This window comes from Eubalaena glacialis, chromosome 7 (assembly GCF_028564815.1).
Source record: "Eubalaena glacialis isolate mEubGla1 chromosome 7, mEubGla1.1.hap2.+ XY, whole genome shotgun sequence".
NCBI lineage: Eukaryota > Metazoa > Chordata > Mammalia > Artiodactyla > Balaenidae > Eubalaena > Eubalaena glacialis.
Genome location: NC_083722.1, coordinates 66,861,330 through 66,884,360, shown reverse-complemented (window position 1 = coordinate 66,884,360; position 23,031 = coordinate 66,861,330). Strand labels below are relative to the sequence as shown.

General features: G+C 42.0%; 1 long non-coding RNA gene across 1 annotated transcript in view; it reads left to right on the top strand.

The window, feature by feature from the left end:
- Positions 1–82: 82 nt before the first annotated feature.
- LOC133095340 (uncharacterized) overlaps positions 83–23,031 on the top strand; it is a 41,505-nt gene continuing 18,556 nt past the window's right edge. The window contains exons 1-2 of the long non-coding RNA XR_009701589.1: positions 83–168; positions 4,266–4,547. This is a non-coding gene — a long non-coding RNA (uncharacterized LOC133095340). The remainder of the gene's footprint in view (positions 169–4,265; positions 4,548–23,031) is intronic.

The window sequence follows — 23,031 nt, the reverse complement described above, 5'->3', positions numbered from 1 at the left end:
TAGCCAATCAGAAGCCAGTGGCTGGGACGCCGGTGTCGGGGCCGGCGGGTGAGTGCGGGCCTATACGCGGTGCGTGGGGCGGCCCGGCGCGAGCCCCGGATTGGCTGGGGCGACGTGCGCGGGCGGTGACTCAGCGTCCCCGGCTCTCAAGTAGGGATCGCGTCAGAGGTGAGAGCTCGGCGATGGGGGTGTCGCGGAGGACGCGGGCGGGCTCTTGGCTCTTGGCCCGGCGGTACTTGAGATTACTCTCGCCCTTTTCCTCTCGGGACGCGGCGGCGGCAGCGAGCATCGCGAAGGCGGTGTCCCGAGCGCCGGCCGGGCGGGGCGGGGGATCAGGGGGTTCAACCGCTGCCGGTCCTTGTGGGGTTGCGGGTGAGGAGGGAGCACGTTCCTGCCTTCGGGGGCGCCGGCGGCGGTGGGGCGCTGGAGCCACTCCCAAACCCTGGCGGTTATCCGCCACGAACGTGCGCTGTCGGCCTCCCGGCTTGGCGCTTACACTGTAGTGGGAGGAAGCCACTCATTGCAAGCACGGGTGACTCCACCTAGATCGGGGTGGTTTACCTGAGGAGAGAAGTGTCAGAGGCCCCTTGTGGCAGTGAACTTCCCGGGACAGAGCCCCTAATTTGTTCGTAGAGAAGTCGGTAACCACCTGGCGAATTAGTGCAAAGCATCAAGCGCTACCGTGGGGACTCTAACTAAACTAGAATCTCTGGATGTAACCACGGAACGAGGCAGACTGCCAAGTGCTTTGTCCCACAGGTAGGAGCTCAGTGTCATAGGCTCAGGATTTTGAAAATCTTTTGTCTCATAATTGAGTTAAGACACTGGTAGGAAACATTCATGCTGAGTACGATAAATTAAAAACCCTTTACTTTGGTCATGTGGAGCGCTTTCAGCTGCTTGAGGGCACGTATATTTGTCTGGTTCATGCAGGCATCTCCTTGAACACTGTCTTTGAGCTCAGTAGGGCCTCAGTAATGCTAAAAGAAGAAGTGACAACTGATGCAGTAGCTGGAGGGCTTAAAAGATAAGTAGGGGGCAATTCCTTGGCGGTTCAGTGGTTACGACTCCACGCTTCCACTTCAGGGGGCACGGGTCGATCCCTGGTGGGGGAACTAAGATCCTGCATGCCGCGCAGTGCGGCCAAAAAAAAAATTGGAAAAAAAAAGATAAGTAGGAAGATCAGGAACTCATTTAGGTTAATTAAAGCGATAAAAGAGCCTGACAGATTTGAATGTGAAAGTCATATGCATAAATAAAGCAAGGGCTTCCCTGGTGGCGCAGTGGTTAAGAATCCGCCTGCCAATGCAGGGGATACGGGTTTGAGCCCTGGTCTGGGAAGATCCCACATGCCACAGAGCAACTAAGCCCGTGCGCCACAACTACTGAGCCCGCGTGCCACAGCTACTGAAGCCCAAGCACCTAGAGCCCGTGCTCCAAAACAAAGAGAAGCCACCTCAATGAGAAGCCCGTGCACCACAAGGAAGAGTAGCCCCCGCTCGCCACAGCTAGAGAAAGCCCGTGCGCAGCAACGAAGATCCAACGCAGCCAAAAATAAATAAATTAATTAGTTAATTAAAAAAAAAAAAAAGTAAAGCAGAAGTCAAGTCCCTTGATTCTGGAAAGACAAAGGCTAACTGCAGCAGTGACCACAGCATGTTCATTCCTGAAGAGGATTTATATGAATCAAAATAATGTTAGCTAATTTGCTAATTTCCAGAGAATGAGATTTGGGGTCAGGCAGACCAGTGCTGGTCCCAACTTAGCCACATACTAACCATGACCTTGGGCTTCACTTTCTTCCTTTGTAAAGTGGGGATAACAGTAGTGGTGGTTAATGGGGAAATAAATGTAGAGTGTTAGCTATTAGTTTAAAAATTCCTATGCCATGCATTGTGCAGAAAGATGCAGACCCTGCCCTATTTGTGTAAGAAATGATCTCTTTCTGATCATATGTAGAAACCAAAATCTTGGTAAATGGTGATGATGCCTATCTGTATCAGATGATGCAGAAGTTTTTTTTAAAGATTGTTCCGCTGTACTTTATTCAGTATCATGTTACAAGAAAACAACAGTGACAGCTGATTGAACTATTAAATTTTTCATAATAATTTTTCATAAGACATTGGTGACAAATGTACATCATATATTATTCCACTCTTCTTACTTTGTGTCATTTCAAAGTATCATATTGATGCAGAAGACTTTAAAAAATTATTTGGGTTCTCATGTATTAAATTAATCCACCTGTAATTTATAGGAAGGCAGCGCAAGAAGTCTCTGACAGCTTTGCTAATTTCCCCTCTTTAGAGAGCCTCTGTAACTTCTCATGCTCCAAGTAGCTGTCCACACATGATCATATGCACTATAAGGGAAATGGGCTTCTAAACTCAGATTTGGGCTAAAGCTCAGCTTAAAGCTACACTATCTGGCTTTTGACATCCTTAAAAAAATACTGTGTGATTTTGGAATTTTGTGGAATTTTGTCCAAAACAAATATTAAAACTTTCGAGAAAATTGGTAATATCTATGACTATTTTCAAACTACAGTTGAGAGTCACAGTCAGCAAATACTGGACATGTATATTGTGCCCTGTACAGGACTCAGAAATTAGACTCAGTTCCTTCCCTGAAATAATTTATCATCTGATTAGGTCAAAGGAACAGGTATAGAAAAATATCAAAAACAGTCTGTGATAAGTGCTTTGAATGGAAATCCAGGCAGATATCATAGTGAGTGAGCGGTTTCAAAGAAGGCTTCTTGGGACAGGGGCTTGAATGAGTGGGCTTTGAAGGATGACTAGCATGTAAATAAGTTGGAAGAATATTCCAGAAAAAGGAAACAGTGGGCAGAGGAATAGAGGTAGACTATGGGATTGTAGCTCTGGCATGGAGGACAGTGAGTGGGGAAAAGGCAAAAAATTGTGACTAAAGCAGAGTCAGAGAATAATGGAAAGTAGTGCTAAGTTCACTGGGGAGGACCTTAAATGCTAATCAAAGAACTTGGACAATATTATATTAGGTGGCCCTTGAAGGTTTTGGAGCAGGATGTTTCAAGAGCTGAGTGAATTTGAGGTACTTGGTAGTGAAGTTGAATGCATTAGAAAAGGACTATCAGCATTTCTCTGCCAGGAAACAAGACTATCCAGTATGTAGCTTATTATATTCTTTATATTGAAGCCATATCCTGGGTCTTAAGGATAGGGAAGGCTGCTACATGCTGTAGTGTCATCCCTCTACCACCTTGACAAGGCCTGCTGCTTTAAAGTAGCAACAGTCCATACAGACCAGTCTCCAGGGAGAATTGACTAGGGTCCAGGCCATCATAAAATTCCAGACTCCACAGCACGTCTGTAACTGAACATAATTATCTCTCTCTTCTCCTTCCCCCTGCTCTGGACACCCCTTCCTCATAATCCTGTACTTTCTCTTTAAATTCCCTGACTTGGTTGGTAGAACTGCTTTCCATCCCATTAACCGAACATGAAACCTGGGTAAATCCTTGATGCTACTCCTACTTTTGTGCACACGTAGCCAGTGACATGTGGGCAGATAACTGAATGACAAGGGGCCAGCCTTCTGAAGATGGGTGGCAGAGGTGAGACTGTGCCTTCACTCTCATAGTACTGTGCTCTGACCATACTGGCCCAGTGATGTTGAGAGGATCATTTATACAGGAAAGCACTTAAACAGATTAAATAAGGAAATACATTTGCATCATTTTACGCTTGATGCAAGACTGTTTTCACTGATAATATTTTCCAACAAAAAGCTGTGCGGTTGTCACTAAAAAATGGATCTTGGACTCACTGAAGCTCCTCAGAATTCCTTTTTGTTCTTCCTGTTAGTTATTTGCGGGGGGTGGGCACGGAACTTCTCTAACTGAGCGGAAGCCCTCCTGCCTCATTCCCTCGCTTTGGAGATAATTGGATTTGGAATTAACAACACAACCATCTCGTCTTAAAAATTTATATAATTTTATGTACACCTGAAACTAACACAACACTGTAAATCAACTATACTCCAATAAAAATTTAAAAAAAGAAAAAGGTAATGCAAATCATACAATGACCAAAAAATTTATATAATTTTATATCCTATATAATTTATTAAATGTGTCTTTTAGTAGAGAATAAGTAAGCAGAATTTGGTCTTTTAGTTTTATGTAGTTTATATCCTGATTTTAAAAATTAGAAAATTTGTAATCTTATATAAGCTATATAACTGAAAAGATTGACTTATTTTTATAATCTGTATTTGTACAGGTAATTTGACTAGATTGCACAAAGAAAGAATTGATCACTGGAAGCAAAAGCTTTCTGTTCGCCACAGCTCTTTCCACCAGAAAGCATAAACATGATTTTCCACCTGGGCTCCCCAGCTGGCTCCTGGTACTTGGTATGATGGAGAGTACCGTGGTTATGCATGAACGTTGGGTTACAAGCACCCTGGCATCAGAACCTCTGTTAAACATTTTCACGCACAGCATCTGATGGTGTGCTGCACGTGGAAAATACTTGTTGCCTCAAGACTATCTCTCTGCAGAGGTGAGTACCTGAGTTCAGGGACTCTAGCTGCATTTCAGCTACTGGGGCTGCAGTAGCTGGGCAGGGACTGTGGGCTCCTGTGGCTTCTTAATTCTCCTGATCACCCACCATTGACAGTCTCCCTTTCAGAACCCTCCTCTCCTCTCCCCCACTGCCTTGGATACTGATGGCCTCTCTGCTTCCCCCCACTCTGTCTCTCCCAACAATGATTTAGGGCTATTTTTACAGCCTGCTAATTCGCTGAGAATGAGGTGCCTCTTATGGAAGGCACTGCCATACTCAATGGCACTGCAAATAGGTTTCTATTGACTGATCTCCAGGCCCTCCAAGTCATTTTGCCGTGACACTGATTGTGAGGCACCATCTGTTTGTCTTGATGGCTTAATGAATTGAGGGCTCATAAACGTAGCCGACATCGAAATTAGATCCATATCTCAATGAGGACAGGATAATGGTCTCCTTTGCCAGAGATGGATGGACAGACAATTACTTCTATAACTCTGAGAGAAAAATGGATTATGCAGACAGACACTTCACCCAAATTGGTGGCGCTGAATTACTCTCCCTGTGCTGATGCTTTTGCTTAGGGACAGGAACCTGCCTACCCTGTTTCTGGAAAAACCGGAAAAGAAAGATTACGTGCCTGACCCAAGTTCACTCAGTGAATCAGCAGACAAGTGCTAGCCGTCAAAGTCCTTCTGCTACTTTGTTTTATGAGAGTCAGAAGAGTTTCTAGAATGATGAGTATTAAAATAACTGTAGAAAAAGTGACCTCATAACCTTGGCCTGTCGCCTAGTACAGTATGTCTGATTAGAGGGAAATGACAGGCCATGAGATGGCTAAGCATTAGGTGTCCTGCGCAGATCGTGATTCCTCCTGAAATTGGGTGAGTTGTTGCTTAAGGGCAGTTCGCTCTTTCCTTTAGCTGGGATCTGGAATCCTTGTGATCCCTGAGCTATAGTGAGAGAGTGTCCCTGGCCTCCCTCTTACCTGCAAGTATCTTACGTCAGAAACAAGCAGCACCACATGCAGCTACCCAAACAGCCTGCTGTACAACACCAGCACGTGCTCAGCGCCTCCCATTCTCTGGGCACACTGCTACGTACTTGATGTACTCAAGTGATCATTAAAACAACTCGATCAAGCAAATATTATTATCCCCGTTTTACTCATGAGGAAACTGAGGTTCAGCATGGTTAAGTAACTTGCTTATGTTTCCATAGACACAGAGGCAGGATTTGAATCCAGTCCTGTTTAGCTCATACTCTTTCTGGAAGGTTCCATTGCCTCTGTGCTTTCTTTTCCTTGCCTGTGCCTGGTCTTTCTCTTACCTTCCATTTCCCCTGGTAGAATCCCTATCAGTCACAACTTTTGTTTTGAAATATGTGTGTGTGTGTGTGTGTGTGTGTGTAGGTATATCTATATATGTATGTATATATTCACAAACACATGCACTTTCATATCTGTATATCTATATTTATAGATATTACAGATATTTATAAATAGATAGAGGTATAAATAAATAAAATGAGGAAAGGTGTACCCCTCAAATGTGTTTTTTTTTTAAAGGGGAATGTAATTTATTTTAAAAATAAATTTATTTATTTTATTTATTTATTTTTGGCTGTGTTGGGTCTTCGTTGCTGCGCGCAGGCTTTCTCTAGTTGCAGCGAGTGGGGGCTACTGTTCGTTGCGGTGCACAGGCTTCTCATTGCGGTGGCTTCTCTTGTTGCAGAGCACAGGCTCTAGGTGCACAGGCTTCAGTAGTTGTGGCACATGGGCTCAGTATTTGTGGCTCATGGGCTCTAGAGCGCAGGCTCAGTAGCTGTGGCACAAGGGCTTAGTTGCTCCGCGGCATGTGGGATTTTCCCCCCTGTGTCCCCTGCATTGGCAGGTGGATTCTTAACCACTGCACCACCAGGGAAGTCCCCCCTCAAATGTTAATGATGGTTTTATCTGAGTATAGAATAATGATTTGTGATTTTCATTTTTTTCTCTGTGTTTTTCTTCTCTGTATTTATCAAACCAAATTTATCGTGATCAGAAAACACTTTTTAAAGTCTTTTGTATTCTTTCAACTTCATATGCCACTACCTTTGTAAATAAAATCTTTCCTGATCTTCAAGCTGATGCTGCCCCTTTTTCTGTTTCTTTTTTTTTTTTTTTGCCCACGCCGTGCGGCTTGCAAGATCTTAGTTCCCCAACCAAGGATTGAACCCGGGCCACAGCAGTGAAAGTGCCAAGTCCTAATCACTGGACCACCAGGGAATTCCCTGATGCTACCCATTTTTCTTTTGAAACACACTCCCTTTCCCCAGCACTTTATATTTTGTTGAGTCATTTCTAGCATTTTGCTTTGTATTCTGTGTAACCTTAGTTTCTCGGGGCCCCACTCAGATATGAAGAGTCAGGGAAGCACACCTAATAATAAAAATGGTAACAGAAGAGTTATTACTCCAATCTGCTCCCATCAAGAAAGCTAGGATCTTCCTGCTATATCCACTATATGCCAGTCTTACATCTCTTTTCATCCCTGTGATCTTAGCTGTGTCTCCTCCACATTGCTGTTCCCATGACATGAGTCACCTGTCATGCTCACTCTGGTGTTTATGCGTGATGCTGTCCTGTCTCCTATCACTTGGTGCTAAGCTACGCCCCATTATTCTATCAGGCCCCATACAGTCCAGGCTGTGCCTCTGTTCTTTTTCACTTTGTTGAAGTTGAGGAAGGACATCTCTTCCCACCCAAGTTGTGCTTTTTCAAGTACAACCCTTGTACAAGTTACCCCTTCCCCTTGTTTTCTTGATCTCTGATAAAACCTGTTGTGTGACAACTCTTATGTTTGAGTTTTTCTGTCTTACAGCACCCCTCCCCTACCCTCTTGTCTAGAGGAACTTGTACTAAGCTAAGTCAGGGGTCAGAGTAATCTGACCCAGTCCTTCCCTGTTCTCAGTCAAGGGCCCTGGACAGAAGGGCCCACAGCTGTGCTCTTGTGCTCCCTCCTCCCGTTCTCCCTCTCTCTCTCTCTCTCTCTCTCTCATCTGAGAGATCAAGGTGTGATTTCATTCTATAACTTAATCAAGTGTCTCTGGGGCAGCCTGTTAGCCTTCATCTCACCAGTCATTGTCTTTCCAGGGAGGCCTATCTGGGCTCCCAGAAATGGAAGCCTGGTGGCCTGCTCTGACACACGCAATGCTTGAGTAGACAAGCAGAACCAGCCCTCTTTGGGCTATCAGTCCACTGTGTCCTCTTCTAACCTCTCCATTAGCTTCTAAGACCCTTGGAGAGGAGCTGAGCACCATTCAGCTTTGTATACTCTGAAGCAACTAGCATAGTTACATAGGATGGCAAGAGCTCCATTAAACTTTTGCAGAATGAATTACTACAATCCATTGAATCTTGTGCTCTGCTTTTCTTCCTTAACATTATTGCAACAAATGATCAAATAAAAGTTAATGTTTAGTTCCACTTTGTTCTATGCTAAGTATATCACACTGATTCCGATTCCATCACTTATCTGAGTTTTAAAACATTGAGATGTAATTCACATACCATAAAATTCACCCCTTTAGGGTGTACAATTCAGTGGTTTTTAATATATTCACAAAGTTTTATAACCGTCAGCTTTAATTCCAGACCAGCATTTTTATCATGCCAAATCTGGGTGATACTCATTAACTATCACGCCCAGTCGCCCTCTGTCTCCCCCCAACCTCCCCCCCGGCCCAGGCAAGCAATCACTAATCTATTTTCTTTGTCTATGGATTTGCCTATTCTGGATATGTCATAAAAATGGAATCATATAATATGTGGACTTTTGTATCTGGTTTCTTTCACTTAGCACAGTGCTTTCAAGGTTCATCCATGTTGTAGCATGTATAGGTGTTTCATTCCTTTTTGATGGCTAAATAATATTCCAATGCATGGAGACATATATATGTGTGTGTGTGTGTATGTGTGTGTGTGTGTGTGTGTATACACACATATATATGTACACACACACAAACCACATTTTGTTTATCCATTCATCAATTGATGGACATTTGGATTGTTTCTACTTTTTGGCTATTATGAATAAAATTATTGGGAACAGTCATGTACATGTTTTTTCTGTGGACATATATATAATTTCAATTTTCTTGGGTGTATACCTATACCTTGGTGGATCATATGGTAACTTTTATGTTTAACTTTTTTTTTTTGGCCATGGCTCTTGGCTGTGGGATCTTAGTTCCCTGACAAGGGATTGAACCCGCGCCCTAGGCAGTGAAAGCGCAGAGTTCTAACCACTGGACCGCCAGGGAATTCCCCCGTGTTTAACTTTTTAAGGAACTGCCAAATTGTTTTCCAGAGGAGCAGTACCATTTTACATTCCCAGCAGCAATGAATGAGGGTTTCAATTTCTCCACATCCTCATCCACACATATTACTGTTCATCTTTTTGATTATAGTTATCCCAGTGAGTGTAAAGAGGTATCTCATTGTGGTTTTGATTTTCATTTCCCTGATGCTAATAATGTTGAATATGTTTTTATGTGCTCATTGGCCATTTGATGTTTCTTTGGAAAAGTGTCTATCCAGTTTATTGCATGCTTTTATCATATCATAGGGTGTTGAAGATTGTCAAATGCTTTTTTCTGCATCTACTGAGATGATCATGTGGTTTATGTCTTTTATTGTAGTAATATGGTGTATTACATTGGTTGATTTTAATATGTTGGGCCAACCTTGCATTCGTGGAAAAAAATTCCAATTTATCATGGTGTGTAGTATATGTTGTTAGATTTGGTTTGCTGGTATTTTGTTGAATTGTTTGTGTGTGTGTGTGTGTGACTATATCCACAAGGGATATTGGTCTGCAGTTTTCTTTCCTTGTAATGTCTTTGTTGGATTTTGGTATCAGAGTAATAATGGTTCATAGAATGAGTTGGGAAGTGTTCCTTCCTCTTCTGTTTTTTGATAGATTTTGAAAGGATTGGTGGTAGTTCTTTAAATGTTTGGTAGAAGTCACCAGTGAAGCCATCGGATCATGGGCTTTTCTTTATGGGAAGTTTTTTGATTACTAATTCAATCCCTTTATTATAGGCCTATTCAGATTTTTTGTTTCCTTCTAAGACGGTTTTGGTAGTTTGTATGTTTCTAGAAATTTGTCCATTTCATCTAAATTATCTAATTTGTTGGCATACAATTGTTCATAGTATTCCCTTACAATCCTTTTTATTCCTTTTTTATAATCCCTCTTTTATTCCTGATTTTAGTGATTTGAGTCTTCTCCCTTTTTTTCCTTCCTTTTTTTTTTCAATTTTGTCAATTTTGTTGATCTTTTCAAAGAACAACTTAAAATTTTTTTTTCTGTGTTGTATTTTTGTTCTCTCTTTCATTTATTTCTGCTCTAATATTTGTTTTGTCTTTCCTTCTGCTTGCTTTGTGTTTAGTTTGCTCTACTTTTTCTAGGGTCTTAAGGTGGAAGGTTAATTCATTGATTTGAGGTCTTTTTTCTTTTTTAACATAGGCATTTACAGCTATACATTTCCTTCTAAGCATTGCTTTCACTGTATCCTATAAGTTTTTTGTATTTTGTTTTTGGTTTCTTTCATCTCAAAGTATTTTATAGTTTCCCTTGTGATTTCTTCTTTGACTCATTGGTTACTTAGGAATATGTTGTTTAATTTCCACATAATTGTGAATCCCCTAAATTTCCTTCTGTTGTTGATTTAATTTAATTCCACTGTGGTCAGAGAACATACTTTGTATGATTTCAGTTCTTTTAAATTTATTGAGACTTGTTTTACGGCCTGACATACGGTCTATCCTGAAGAATGCTCCATGTGCACTTGAGAAGAATGTGTACCCTGCTGTCATTGAGTGGAGTATTCTATCCAAGTTTTTAGGCATTCACTTTCACCTGGTAAAAGGTCCAAAGGATTTCATCTGTCAAGTCTTTCTTCATCCATCTCACCAGCAAAAATGTACAATTTCTTCATTTGAACTTCTGTCACCCATAACTATGATATATAGATATGCCAACACCCATAACTGTGGTATAACCTTTATTACAAGTCAGTCTTTCTACACGCTGATGTTATGGGTTTCTTTTGTGCAAGGACCAAGTCTTAACTGTATCTCCATATCCCTGAATATGCAGTATTCATTAGTGACTTTAAAGCATGCCATTAAAAGGATGAGAGAATCTGGGGGTTATTGAATACCTTTTAAACATTGAACCCTAGTCTGTATACTGTAGAGAGTGGAACAGGAAAAGAAAGGCAGGGCACTCTGCCTCTGGGGAACCTACAGCTTAGTTAAGAAGACAGTACATCTGCACGAGAAACCTTTAACACAGGATCTGACCAAGTGACAATACAAGGGCTCTAGGAGTTGGGCTTGTCCACTTTGTCTCTGTCTCTCTCTGTGCATGGGAAAGAGACTTACAGAGCTGCGAGGTTGGAACAACCCTCAGGACTCCTGATTCCCAGTTGTCAATCAGTGTGGAACCCTCTGGCAGCTGATCACCCAGCTTCCGCTTGGACACTCTCACCCACAGGGAGAAGGCCCACTAAGGACTTGATGATGGTTGTTTGCCAATTTTGGGTGGCAAGGGGAAATCGAATTGCTTTTTAGCTACCAAACACCCTTCAATCTTCCCCATAAAAGAAACTATAAGCCTGAAAGAATATATGTAAAGTCAATAAGGAAGGGAAAGAGCTCTAGTCAGAAGCTTTAATCTCAGTGGCATAGGTCACAGGATACTTACATTACATTTTGATGTCAGGTACGGAAAGTCAGATCAAGTTCATCCTGAGAAGGGTCACTTCTGGTGGAACCAAAATAAATTATTTTCTGAGGCCTATTATTTTCCCAGAGCCCACCTATATATGAATGTTCTGGGAAGGTCTGAGGCTACGAGATTTGGAGAGGTGAATTCATCCCACAGACCAGTTAGATATTTTATTCTGTCTAACTTAGGGTTAAAGACCAATGATTTCAGGGGCTAATTAGGGTATTTCTGGAGGCTTCTTGTCAGGAATACAGTGTAGTAAGGATGGTTTTCAAGCCAGAATGTAAACTGTTTTCTCTAGAAACCTCTGAAAATAGAATTATATCAGAAAATAAAATTATATTATGAAGTACCTACAATTTTGGTGGTGCACACTAAATAAAACAGGAGGATGATATAAGGGCTGGCCCATAGTTGTGTATAATATTTGACCAAATGAGTAATATCTTTGTTACAGTCTTCATGGTCCCATTTATTGGCAGCTAGTCAGAACACTACTGGGCAGAACACTCCTGGGGGAGGGGAACATCAAGCCACCTGATACTGGAGCATTAGAGAAGGGACAGAGCCGGTCTGGGGGATAACAGACTTGAGCAGGGTGGAAGAATGGGCAAGCTTTGGATGGACAGAACGAGAGAAGAGATGAGGGTTGGTGAGAGGGCCACAGAGGCTCGATGTATAAGACATGTTATTTGACCAGTGCAAAGTACCTAGGAGGCTGTAAACCTGGGCTTTGGTAGAGGCAAGGCACAGGAAAATTGCTGTCTTCGTGTCCACATAGGTGTGTCAGGAGTCTTACAGCTTTTGAACAAGATTAGCTTACTAAGTGCACATAAGTCATCCATGTGACTGTGCTGTAGGCAATAGCGCCTATTGAGTTGATGATTAAGGCAGTCTGTCTATGACTTACCAGAAATTCTCTTCCCAAGGAGGTCAGGGGAGAAAATGGGAGTGGTGGGCCAGGAATAATGGGCAATTCTGGGTGGGCCAGAGTGAGTCACCTTCCCCAATGCCAATACCAGAAGATCAGGCCAAGGGCTTTTGTCTCTGCTGTTTTTTCTCTTCACCTTTTCCCCAAATCCTAGCTCTGTCAGCTCTTTCATCCTTTGACTTTTCTGATAGGGCCCTGGAGTTGGAACAGCTCTAACTTTACAGATAAAGGCCCTGAAGCCCAGAGAGGCCTTATTCCTACAAAACGCCAGTTTCAGAGTTGGGACTAGAAAGGCCTCTTGACTACCAGCCCCCCTGCACTTTGTCCTTTCACCACGTGGCTTTCCTCTTTGAGTCGTCTCTCCATTGTGTCAACTGAGAGGCAAAAGGGATACAGAACAGGACATGGCAGAAACTTGAAGTGGTGTCCCTCAACTATAAGGTGCCCCAGGGAACATAAGGGGAGGCAGGAGGAGTCTGGGGCAGAGGCCCATCTACCATGACCCTACTCTCCCTTCTTTTCTTCTGCAATGTAGTCCCTACAAGTGACAACATCTTGCTTTGAAATTTTGTCTGTGACTCCGCCACCCCTGATGATTTGGCATGGTCAACGGGATATAGAGCAACACAGCAGAAGAACAGAGGTATGATGTAGGATGAAGCAGCAGGTGCCCACCTCATGAGATCCCTGAATGTCTTACTTTTGTGTTCTCCTCCCTTACCTTCCACTCCTGGTGATGCTGTACCTAAGGTCTGTCCCTGGGCTGGTTTACTTTTCAGAAAGGTTTTGTTCCTTCTGGCAAGCATCATAAATTAAACCTGTTGGTCTATCTGTTTGACCTCTGTTGTAACCCTCTCCTCTCAGACCCCTCAAAATCAGGTGTACTCTCTTTCCCCTTAGGTTAGATAAATGTTCTATGGATGCTTCTCTCTGGGTCAGGAAGGAAACTCCAGCATCTCTCCAGTCAGTTAATTTAAAACATTTTGGTCCCTCTTTTGTATAATTTGGAATTGGTTATACCAGAGATGGCCCAGAAGTTCCAAGACTGATCCTGGGACCATAATTTCCCGAAATGTTTAAGGCAAAACAAACAAACTCTCATCATTGCCAGACTGAGTCAGAGATCTGTGAGAAAACAAGGAAATTTCCACCCAGCGGAAGTGGCAAAACCTCATTAAGGCTATTGGTGAAATTCTTTTCTGGGAAGTCTTTTATGTACTTGTAAAAAGCCCCTGATAGCAAAAGATCAAGCCCTCCTACCTTTAGAGGTGTCCCAGTTGTCACTTAATGCCTCCTTATTCCAAATCCACCCTTCATTGCTTTGCTTGTGATATTAGAACATTTCTTCCTGTCAGCAGGCTCAGAGTTAAGTCTATCAGTAGGGGGTGCTGGAGGGCAAATTTCATCTGCATGAGTGAGTGGTTTCTTTATCTTCTGCCTACTAATACTTCAGTTGTGGGGCAGTCCTGCTTGCCAGTCAAGGCCCAAATATTGAAAATATTGTCAAGATATAATCAATATTAAATTATTAATGAGATATTTACATTCTTTTATTGTGCTAAGTCTTTGAAATCTAGTGTGTGCTTTGTACTTGCACCACTTCTCAATTCGGACATTCAAGTGCTCAATAGCCACATATGGCCAGTGGCTACTGTATTGGACAGCACACCTCTAGAACATGGTTTGCCCACACATACTTAATGGGAGTGACACTTTCGGAGACAGTTTAAAAAAGAAACTGCATAAAAAATCTTAAACTTTATTTGTAGCTTTATTGATCATGTTAATATGGTATTTTTAAACCATTTTCTTGTATTAGAATGAATATACTAGTGATTGTGTGTATTATTTTAGGAATCAAGATTTTCAGTATAAAAGAAAAGGAAGTACAATCACAGAATCAACAATTTAAGTAGAAACACTGTTGAGCACTACTGTTGAGTTTGCTACTCAATCATGTTATTAACTCGTTTATTGGTGTCATGAAGAATACAGAAACTGTTAAAAATAGCAGTTAGGAGACATTTTCTGACTCAAAGGGAATATTAGTAGCATGAACCTATACGTTCTGCCCTTGAGTCAGAAGAAAACCATGTGAAATATCCAAAATCCAGGACTTCCCTGGCAGTCCAGTGGTTAGGACTCCACGCTCCCACTACAGGGGCCACAGGTTCGATCGCTGGTTGGGGAACTAAGATCCTGCATGCCGCGTGGCGCGGCCAAAAAAAACCCCAAACATATATATATGTTTATATATAAAATATCCAAAATCCAATTGGATCTAATTTTAAAGATCCTCAAGAGTTACATAGTCCTATGAATATGAAAGAATGCACAGTTCCATCAGGTCTTCAAGTTCAAGGGTCTCTAGAGATATTTATGTAAAGGTATTTACATATCTTAACATATATACATTTATGTATCTTAAGATTTTGAAACTGAGTCAAAAAATCAACATGGCTAAGAGCTGTGGACTTTTAGGGAGAAAAATGCGTAACATAAAACTTGAACCCAGGGAAGTGGACTAGATGACCACTCCCCTATTTATGTATTTAGGTATGTATTTATATATTAACTTTTTCTTTTATTTATTTATTAATTAATTTTAGGCTGCATTGGGTCTTCGTTGCTGTGCGCGGGCTTTCTCTAGTTGCGGCACATGGGAGCTATTCTTCATTGTGGTGCGTGGGCTCAGTAGTTGTGGGTCGCAGGCTCTAGAGCGCAGGCTCAGTAGTTGTGGCGCAAGGGCTCAGTTGCTCCGCGGCATGTGAGATCTTCCCGGACCAGGGCTTGAACCTGTGTCCCCTGCACTGGCAGGCAGATTCTTAACAACTGCGCCACCAGGGAAGTCCCAACGTTTTCTTTTTTCTCCTAGAGTATTTTAAAGAAAATCCAAGATATTGTATATTATATTTATATTATGTTATGTTATATTATATTATATTATATTATATTATTTCACCCAATTATTACCACTTGGACATTTTGGAGTCTTTAACATAATCATATATAGAGTTTAGTGTTGCCCATGGGTTCTCAATAAGATTCTCAGCCTCCCAGCCCAACAGTCTGCTAGCAGACACTGGTATGGTAACTTCCTTCCTTAGGTGGGTAAACATCTTTTAACCTGGGAAGCTTCAGAATAAAGCATAGAAATATTTAAGAGAAGAGACCCATTAGCATTAATATTTTTTGTGTGTGAAGTAAGTAAGTGGCTTTACATATTTGATGCTTTATATATTTGTCACAGGAAGGGTGGGTTTGGTCTGGTAGAATGACGGCTTTGTAACTGGTTTGAAATGTTTGAGCAATATACATTTTTCTAAGGTGAAATCTTACTAAATTATTCTTAATATTGAGACATTTAAGAGACCTTTAGATTCCTAACATTTAAAGTTTAGTGTATGGGATTTATAAGTATGAATTTCTCCCCAGGAAAGCTTTGTTTATTATTTAAAGCAGTTGAAGTACATAAAGGGAAATGCTTGAGATGAAGCAGGCCATTGTGTGAATACATTTATAAGCTCCCTGTTCTGGTCTCTAGCCCCTTGTCACTTTCCAATGTAAGAACCACCGAAGAGCCTCTACAAAATGGGGCCCTGATACAGAAAAGGCTGCCCACACACTAGCAGGTTCCTATCCTGTGCTACCTATTTGTAGCCTCCACCAAGATGGGCAACCTGTGGTCGCAGGTCCCTCCTTCTCCTCCCTGCCTATCAAATGAAGGAGCATGATAGAATAAAAAATGCTAGGCTTGACCTGGGTTTTCCAATTTATTGGGTTTTTTCTTATGTGCACTGCCTTTCGTCTGTCACTGGTACTGGGGGAAAGCACCCAAAAAAGATGATCCAATTGTTAGGAGTTGTCCACTGGATCTGAGTTGTTAGGCATATTCTCTGGGTAGTATGAGGCGACCCCTAGTGGAAGGCAGATGTTACCACAGTCAGAAGAACTCGAAAAATGCATTCCTGTCTGGGAAAAGATAGACTTGTATCTAAACTCAGACTAATGTTCTCATTTTATGGGACAACTTTTCAAACGTGTATACATTACAAACCACACATCCCTTCCAACTTCCAAAGCTCTGGTGAGCTAGAAGCAAAATTATGGCACTAAGGAAAACTAAATAAAACAGCAACAAGGGGGCTTTACATGGCCTGAAACCCTTCCAAGATCAAGATGAACTCTGACGCTGCAGTTCTTCAATCTACCAGATCTCGAGACTCAAGCCACATCAACACTGTTATCTAGCTGGTTTTCCAGTAGTGTCACTCCAACCCTGAGAGCTTTCTTACTTGTCTTTTGCATTCTTTTTGTCAAGTACTCAGTTATGTCCTGGGTTCCTTTGCAGCCCAGGCTACCCTAGAATCCATATAGCACGCATGTTCCAGCAGGATACAGGGTCTATGAAAAGGAATTTCAATAAAGAACCTAGATGGAAAGAGCCCTATGATGTTCTCTTGGCCATCCCTATGGCTCTGTGAGGCTGTAGACCATCCTCAAGGATGCAAGGGTGACCAGCCACAACTACATCAAAACTGATAGCAAACAAGGTAAATCTGGATACAATTCATAGAGACCACCAAAGCCCTGGGAAGCTTTAGCCTAGAAAGAAAAGGGGGTTACTTTGTGGCATTCAAGATGCACTGAGTGAAGACCACAAAGTGTGGGACTGTGTGGAGATGCCAGATAAATACCCTCAGGTCCAGTGTGTGAAAGAGAAGACTGCCGGGCTAGTACTATAGGATTCTTAAGTCCTCACCTTGCTTACCACCATAGTTTACTGCTGCATATCAGGAGGGTCCCTCGTCCCTGCCCCTTTCCATCATAGCTTCTCCTTCAAATGTCTTTTTCAGTGGTGACCCATGACCACCCGGCAGTTGGTGCACAACAGACTTTAGCATTGTCTCTAAAGTTCTCTGATTGCTGCTTATTCCACGTTTGGGACACAGTGTGCTAAATGCTATAAAAATTTCCCTCACCTAAAGGCTACCTAAGTAAGACATGGATCCTCCCTGACATAGTATGTTTGCTGGTTAGCTGCTTTGTAATATAGAGAACTACTCACCTATAGGAACATTTGGTTTTATGTCCTTTTTCTAGTGCTAATCCTTAGAACTGGTTTGTTTGTTTTTTAACTTGCAAGGCCCATTGTAAAACCTGTGGGAATTCTAGAACAAGGCCTAATGCAGCTAATGCCATTGGGGCTTCACAAACCAAGTTGTCTTTTGCCTCTGTAAAGGAAGAATAAAATAGCTCATGAACTTTAACTGTGGCTCAAGGTAGATAGAAAAAGATAACCTCTAAAATTAAAGAAGTATCCCAGGTTCTTCACTCCATAAGAGGAATAATCCTTCTATTGGTTCAGGTAGATCCTGGACATTGGTGGACAATTGTTAAAAGTTATTCATTACAAATTATCCTAGGACTTCCCTGGTGGCGCAGTGGTTAAGAATCCGCCTGCTAATGCAGGGGACATGGGTTGGATTCCTGGTCTGGGAAGATCCCACATGCCACAGAGCAACTAAGCCCGTGCGCCACAACTACTGAGCCTGCGTGCCACAACTACTGAAGCCCGCGTGCTGTAGGGCCCACGTGCCGCAACTACTGAGCCCGCGTGCCGCAACTACTGAGCCCGCGTGCTGCAACTACTGAAGCCCACGTGCCTAGAGCCTGTGCCCTGCAATGAGAAGCCACCACAATGAGAAGCCCGCGCACCGCAACGAAGAGTAGCCCCCGCTTGCCGCAACTAGAGAAAGCCCACGCGCAGCAACGAAGACCCAATGCAGCCAAAAATTGAAAAAAAAATTTAATTATCCTGATTGCAAGATGAACTCTCTATGTATTTGTTATGCTACTTAGGGTTTGCTTGTCATGTTACATTAAACAAGTCTCCCTCCCAACTCTTAACTTTTTGAAAGGCCAAACAAATGGTTCTCTGAGGAGCAGAGAAACAAAGCCAAGACTGTGAAATTATTTATAGCCTGAAAGGGCATATTTGTAGGCTACCAAATATGTACTGTATGTAGATGGTACAACTATCAAAGGGAGGATACAGGGAGGAAAGCAGCCCCCATCATCCCTAGAACTTCATGCCATTTCTTCTGAAAGATAAACTCTGGATTAGCAGAAATCCTTAACTTTTGACTCTATGTACAGAAACTATGGCCCTCCTTATATATCTTCAGTGTTTTACTGGACATAAACTCTGACCTCTTTCAATATGTCCAATATCAGAACCCCCTTTCAAATAATACCTTCTGAAGTTTTGGTAATATAGGTTCATTAATCACAGGCCTAAATGTAAAACCTGAAATTATAAAATTTCTAGAAGAAAGCATAGGAGGAGATCTTTGTGACCTGAGGGTAAGCAAAGATTTCTTAGATAAGACACAAAAAGCACAACCCATAAAAGAAAAAAATTGTTTGTACTCCACTAAAATTAAGAACTACTGCTTTTCAAAAGACACTGTTACAATAATGAAAACAAAAGTCACAAACTAGGAGAAAATATGTGCAAACCATATACCTGATAAAGAACTTATATCCAAGATAAACAGAGAGCCCTCCATACTCAGTAGTAAGAAAACAGCCTTTTATTTTATTTTTTTAATGGACAAAAGATTTGAAAAGACACTTCACGAAAGAAGATATATGGATGGCAAGTTGGCATCCATATATGTTCAATGTCATTAGTTCTTAAGGAAATGCAAATAAATACCACAATGAAATACTACTTCACACTTAGTAGAATGACTGAAAGTAAAGACTGACCAATCCAAGTACTTAGGGGATTGTGGAGCAATTAGAACTCGCATATTTTGCTGGTGGAGATGCAAAATGGTACAGCCACCTTGGAAAACGATTTGCCTGGTTTCTTACACAGCTAAACATATACTTACCATACAACCTAGCTGTTTCTTTCCTAGTTTTTACCCAGGAGAAATGAAAACCTATATTCACCCCAAAACCTGCTTATGAATGTTTATAGCAGCTTTATTTGTAATCACGGAAAACTGGGAACAAACCAAATGTCCCTCAGCTGCAGAGTGGATAGACAAACTGGCATGTTGAATGGAATGTAATTTGGTACAATCACTTTGAAAAACTATTTGGCAGTATTTACCCAAGACAAACGTATTCCCCAGCAACTGCACTCCTAGAGACACCCATGAGAAATGAGTAATATTTGCCAAAAGGCTTATACAAGGATGTTCATAGCAGTACTACTTGTAGTAATGGTGTAATAAAGAATCTAATTCTATTTTTTTTAGTACCTTATTTTATTTTATTATTTATTTATTTATTTATGTCTGTGTTGGGTCTTCGTTGCTGTGCGTGGGCTTTCTCTAGTTGTGGCGAGCGGGGGCTACTCTTTGTTGCGGTGCATGGGCTTCTCATTGTGGTGGCTTCGCTTGTTGCAGAGCACAGGCTCTAGGCTTCAGTAGTTGTGGCTCACGGACTTCAGTAGTTGTGGCTCGCGGGCTGTAGAGCACAGGCTCAGTTAGTTGTGGCACACGGGCTTAGTTGCTCCACGGCATGTGGAATCTTCCCAGACCAGGGCTCGAACCCATATCCCCTGCATTGGCAGGCGGATTCTTAACCACTGCACCACCAGGGAAGCCCTCTGATTCTATTTTTGATGTTTGATCATGATAGCCTGCAAGCCCCATCACTCCCCTTTTCCTTTTTTTGCCCCACTCCTGGACATGCCAATAAGAAAACCCGGGTACTTGCTTCCTTGACATGAGCGGGATATTAAGACCACTCAAACTTCAGCCAGTGGGAGAGGGAGGCTTCTCCCCAACCACTGTAAAAACTAGAGCCACTTGCCTCTTCTGCTTAAGCCAAGCAGGCTGGTTTGAATGTGGGCCTTGCTCTCCCCAGAAAGCTTTGCTATGTTACTAATCTTTCAAATCCTCTTGTGAGTGTATTGCATCATTAGTCTCCAGCTCCAAACCAATTTTGGATGGGTGGAGGCATGGATACCATCCTCCAGGGAGCAACCACAAAGCAAACCCTAAACTGGACTCTATTCAAATGCCGACTCAACAATAAACAGACAAATAAATTATTGAATATTCACCCAATGGAACCTGTAGGGCAATGAGAATAAATGAACTACAGTGGCATGTACTCTAACAAACATAACTTGTTGAGCAAAAGAAATCAAACACAATATGTTCAATATGACTATGTTTAAATAAAGTTTAAAAACAGGCAAAACTAATCTATGATATTAAAAGTCAGGATAGTCACCACCATTCTAAGAGTAGTGGGTTACTGGAAAGGAGCACAGAGGGGGCACTTTTCTGCACGTCAGGCTCAATTAGGGTGGTTGGGGGCGGGGGTGGGGGGGAGCGTCAGGAAGCAGGGGCTGGGTTGGGGGTTGGTTCCAACTCTGAAATGTTCTGGCTCTGCTCCTGGTCCTGCTGACAGATTAAGAGTGTGAACCAGCTCCACCCAGTGGAAAAGTGTGGAAATGCATGTCAGTGCTTAAAGGAGGGTGACTGGCCCCTCCTGTGAGACACATAATGTCAGCCAATTTGGGGAGTGGGGTGCAGATACTGGGCTCAGAAATGGGATAGAGTATCTAAGAAGGGTCTGAAGTTAACCTTTCTGTCCTGCCACAGGGAGCTGGTCTCAGCCACACTGAGCGGGACAAATGACTTCTCTGACAGGAGAGGTGGGAAGCTGAGGGCTCCACTATCCCCAGGCTTTGTCTGCCTCACGAGGCAGTCTAGGCTGGGTTTGAATATCACCTTTATTCAGATGCTAGATACTAACTCAGTAAGGTAAGTAGTAATCCCCATTATACAGATGAGGGAACTGAGGCCCAGGTAACTTGGTTTGTAAATGGCAGAATTTAGGTTTGAACTCAGATGTCTTGCTCCAAACCCAGCTCTTAACCTTTTTTTTGTACCGTGGCTTCCACTGGCTGTCTGGTGAAGCCTATGGGCCCATCTCAAAATAATGTTTTTAAAAGTATAAAATAAAACACATAAGATTACTGATCCTATTGAAATTGCCAAGAAATGCCAATCCTATTAAAATACAGATATAAGCTATTTTTTCCTACTGTGGCATGGTATATGCTATATATGTGTTTCTTTACTGATGTCTTAAATACAAGATATAGCAGTGAGTCTGAAAACGACCAGAATTTCCAGGAAATGATGAGTATAAATATTTTGAGATTGTCTGCTATAATAGTGACGTGAAATGAAACTATCAGTGACTTTACTGGTGACAAAGTCACAGGTCGAATTCCATTTGAAGGAAATGCTGAATTTCCATCAGAGGCCAGTGAAAATAAGGATGTAATCTTGTTCCCATTTAAGTTCAGAGACCTCCTGCATACTAGGCGTGGGTCCATTGGGAATCTGTGGACCCAGGTTAAGACCCCTTGATTCTATTGTCTCTGACTCATCTTCCCTACCCTTTGACTGTTCCCAGGGTTTACTGGAAACCAGCCTGTGAGCTGGAGACTTGCAGAGAGAGCTGGGCGTTTGTTAAATAACAAGGAGAGATCACAGGGCCCAAGAGACACTGAAGGCCTCCAATGCCTCAGACAGGCTGTTGGACGCAGAGATACACAGAAGAATAACATGTAGCCATCCTTTCAAGGCTCCCAGCCTGGTAGAGGCAGTGTCTCCAAGTAGTTTATGATTAACCTTCAAATGAATTAAACAGGCAAGAAGTGAGTGCTTTGGGAATAGAGGAAGAACAATATTATGGGACGGGTAGTCCAGGAAGCTGTCCTGTAAGAGGCAACACTAGGGCTGACATTAGGGGTGGGCACCTTCAGAGGGGGACAGTACAACATAGTAGTTAGGCACATAGGCTCTGCTGTCAGACGACCTGTGTTCAAAACCTGGCTCCATCACTTCCTAGCTATGGGCAAGTGTGCCTGATCTCTCCATACCTGCTTCCTCATCTGTAAAATGGAGTGACCCGAGAAATTCATAGGGCTGGTGTGAAGATTAAATGAGTTTAAATGTCGTTAGCCATGATAATAGTGCTGATTATCATTGGAGAGGTGGACAGACAGAAGGACAAAGCCTTTCTAGGGGTTAAGGACAGCTTGAACTATACAGAGGCTGGATTATTTTCTTGTGAAAAGAGCAGGGGAGGGAGGGCCACTAGCTCTATGATTTAACGTGGAACACAGAAGGCATGTTTTATTTTCATCACTGTGTTTTTGTTTTACTTTGCATCAGGGAATAACTTCAAACCTTTGATTTCACCAGTAGTACTCCATAAGACAAGGCTAGTGTGAATATTTAAGTTTTAAAAAGTGATGAGTTGATTTAGAATATTCACACAATAATACATAGTGCAGATGGTATGGGATGTGGCAAAGAATGTGAAAGTAGTGGCAATGCCTGGTTTGAATCACTGGATTAGGAAATAGGAACCACCTTCACTTTACGGAATTTTATTTTTTATTCTTTTTAATTTATTGAAGTATAGTTGATTTACAATGTTGTGTTAGTTTCTGCTGTACAGCAAAGTGATTAGTTGTATATACATACATATATATATACATATGTATGTATGTATATATATATATATATACAATTCTTTTTCCTATTCTTTTCCATTATGGTTTATCACAGGATATTGAATATAGTTCCCTGTGCTATACAGTAGGTCCTCGTTTATCTATAATAGTTTGCATCTGCTAATCCCAAACTCCCAGTCCAACCCCCCCTTCCCTCTTGGCAACCATAAGTCTGTTCTCTATGTCCACTTTACAGAATTTTAGAGGCTC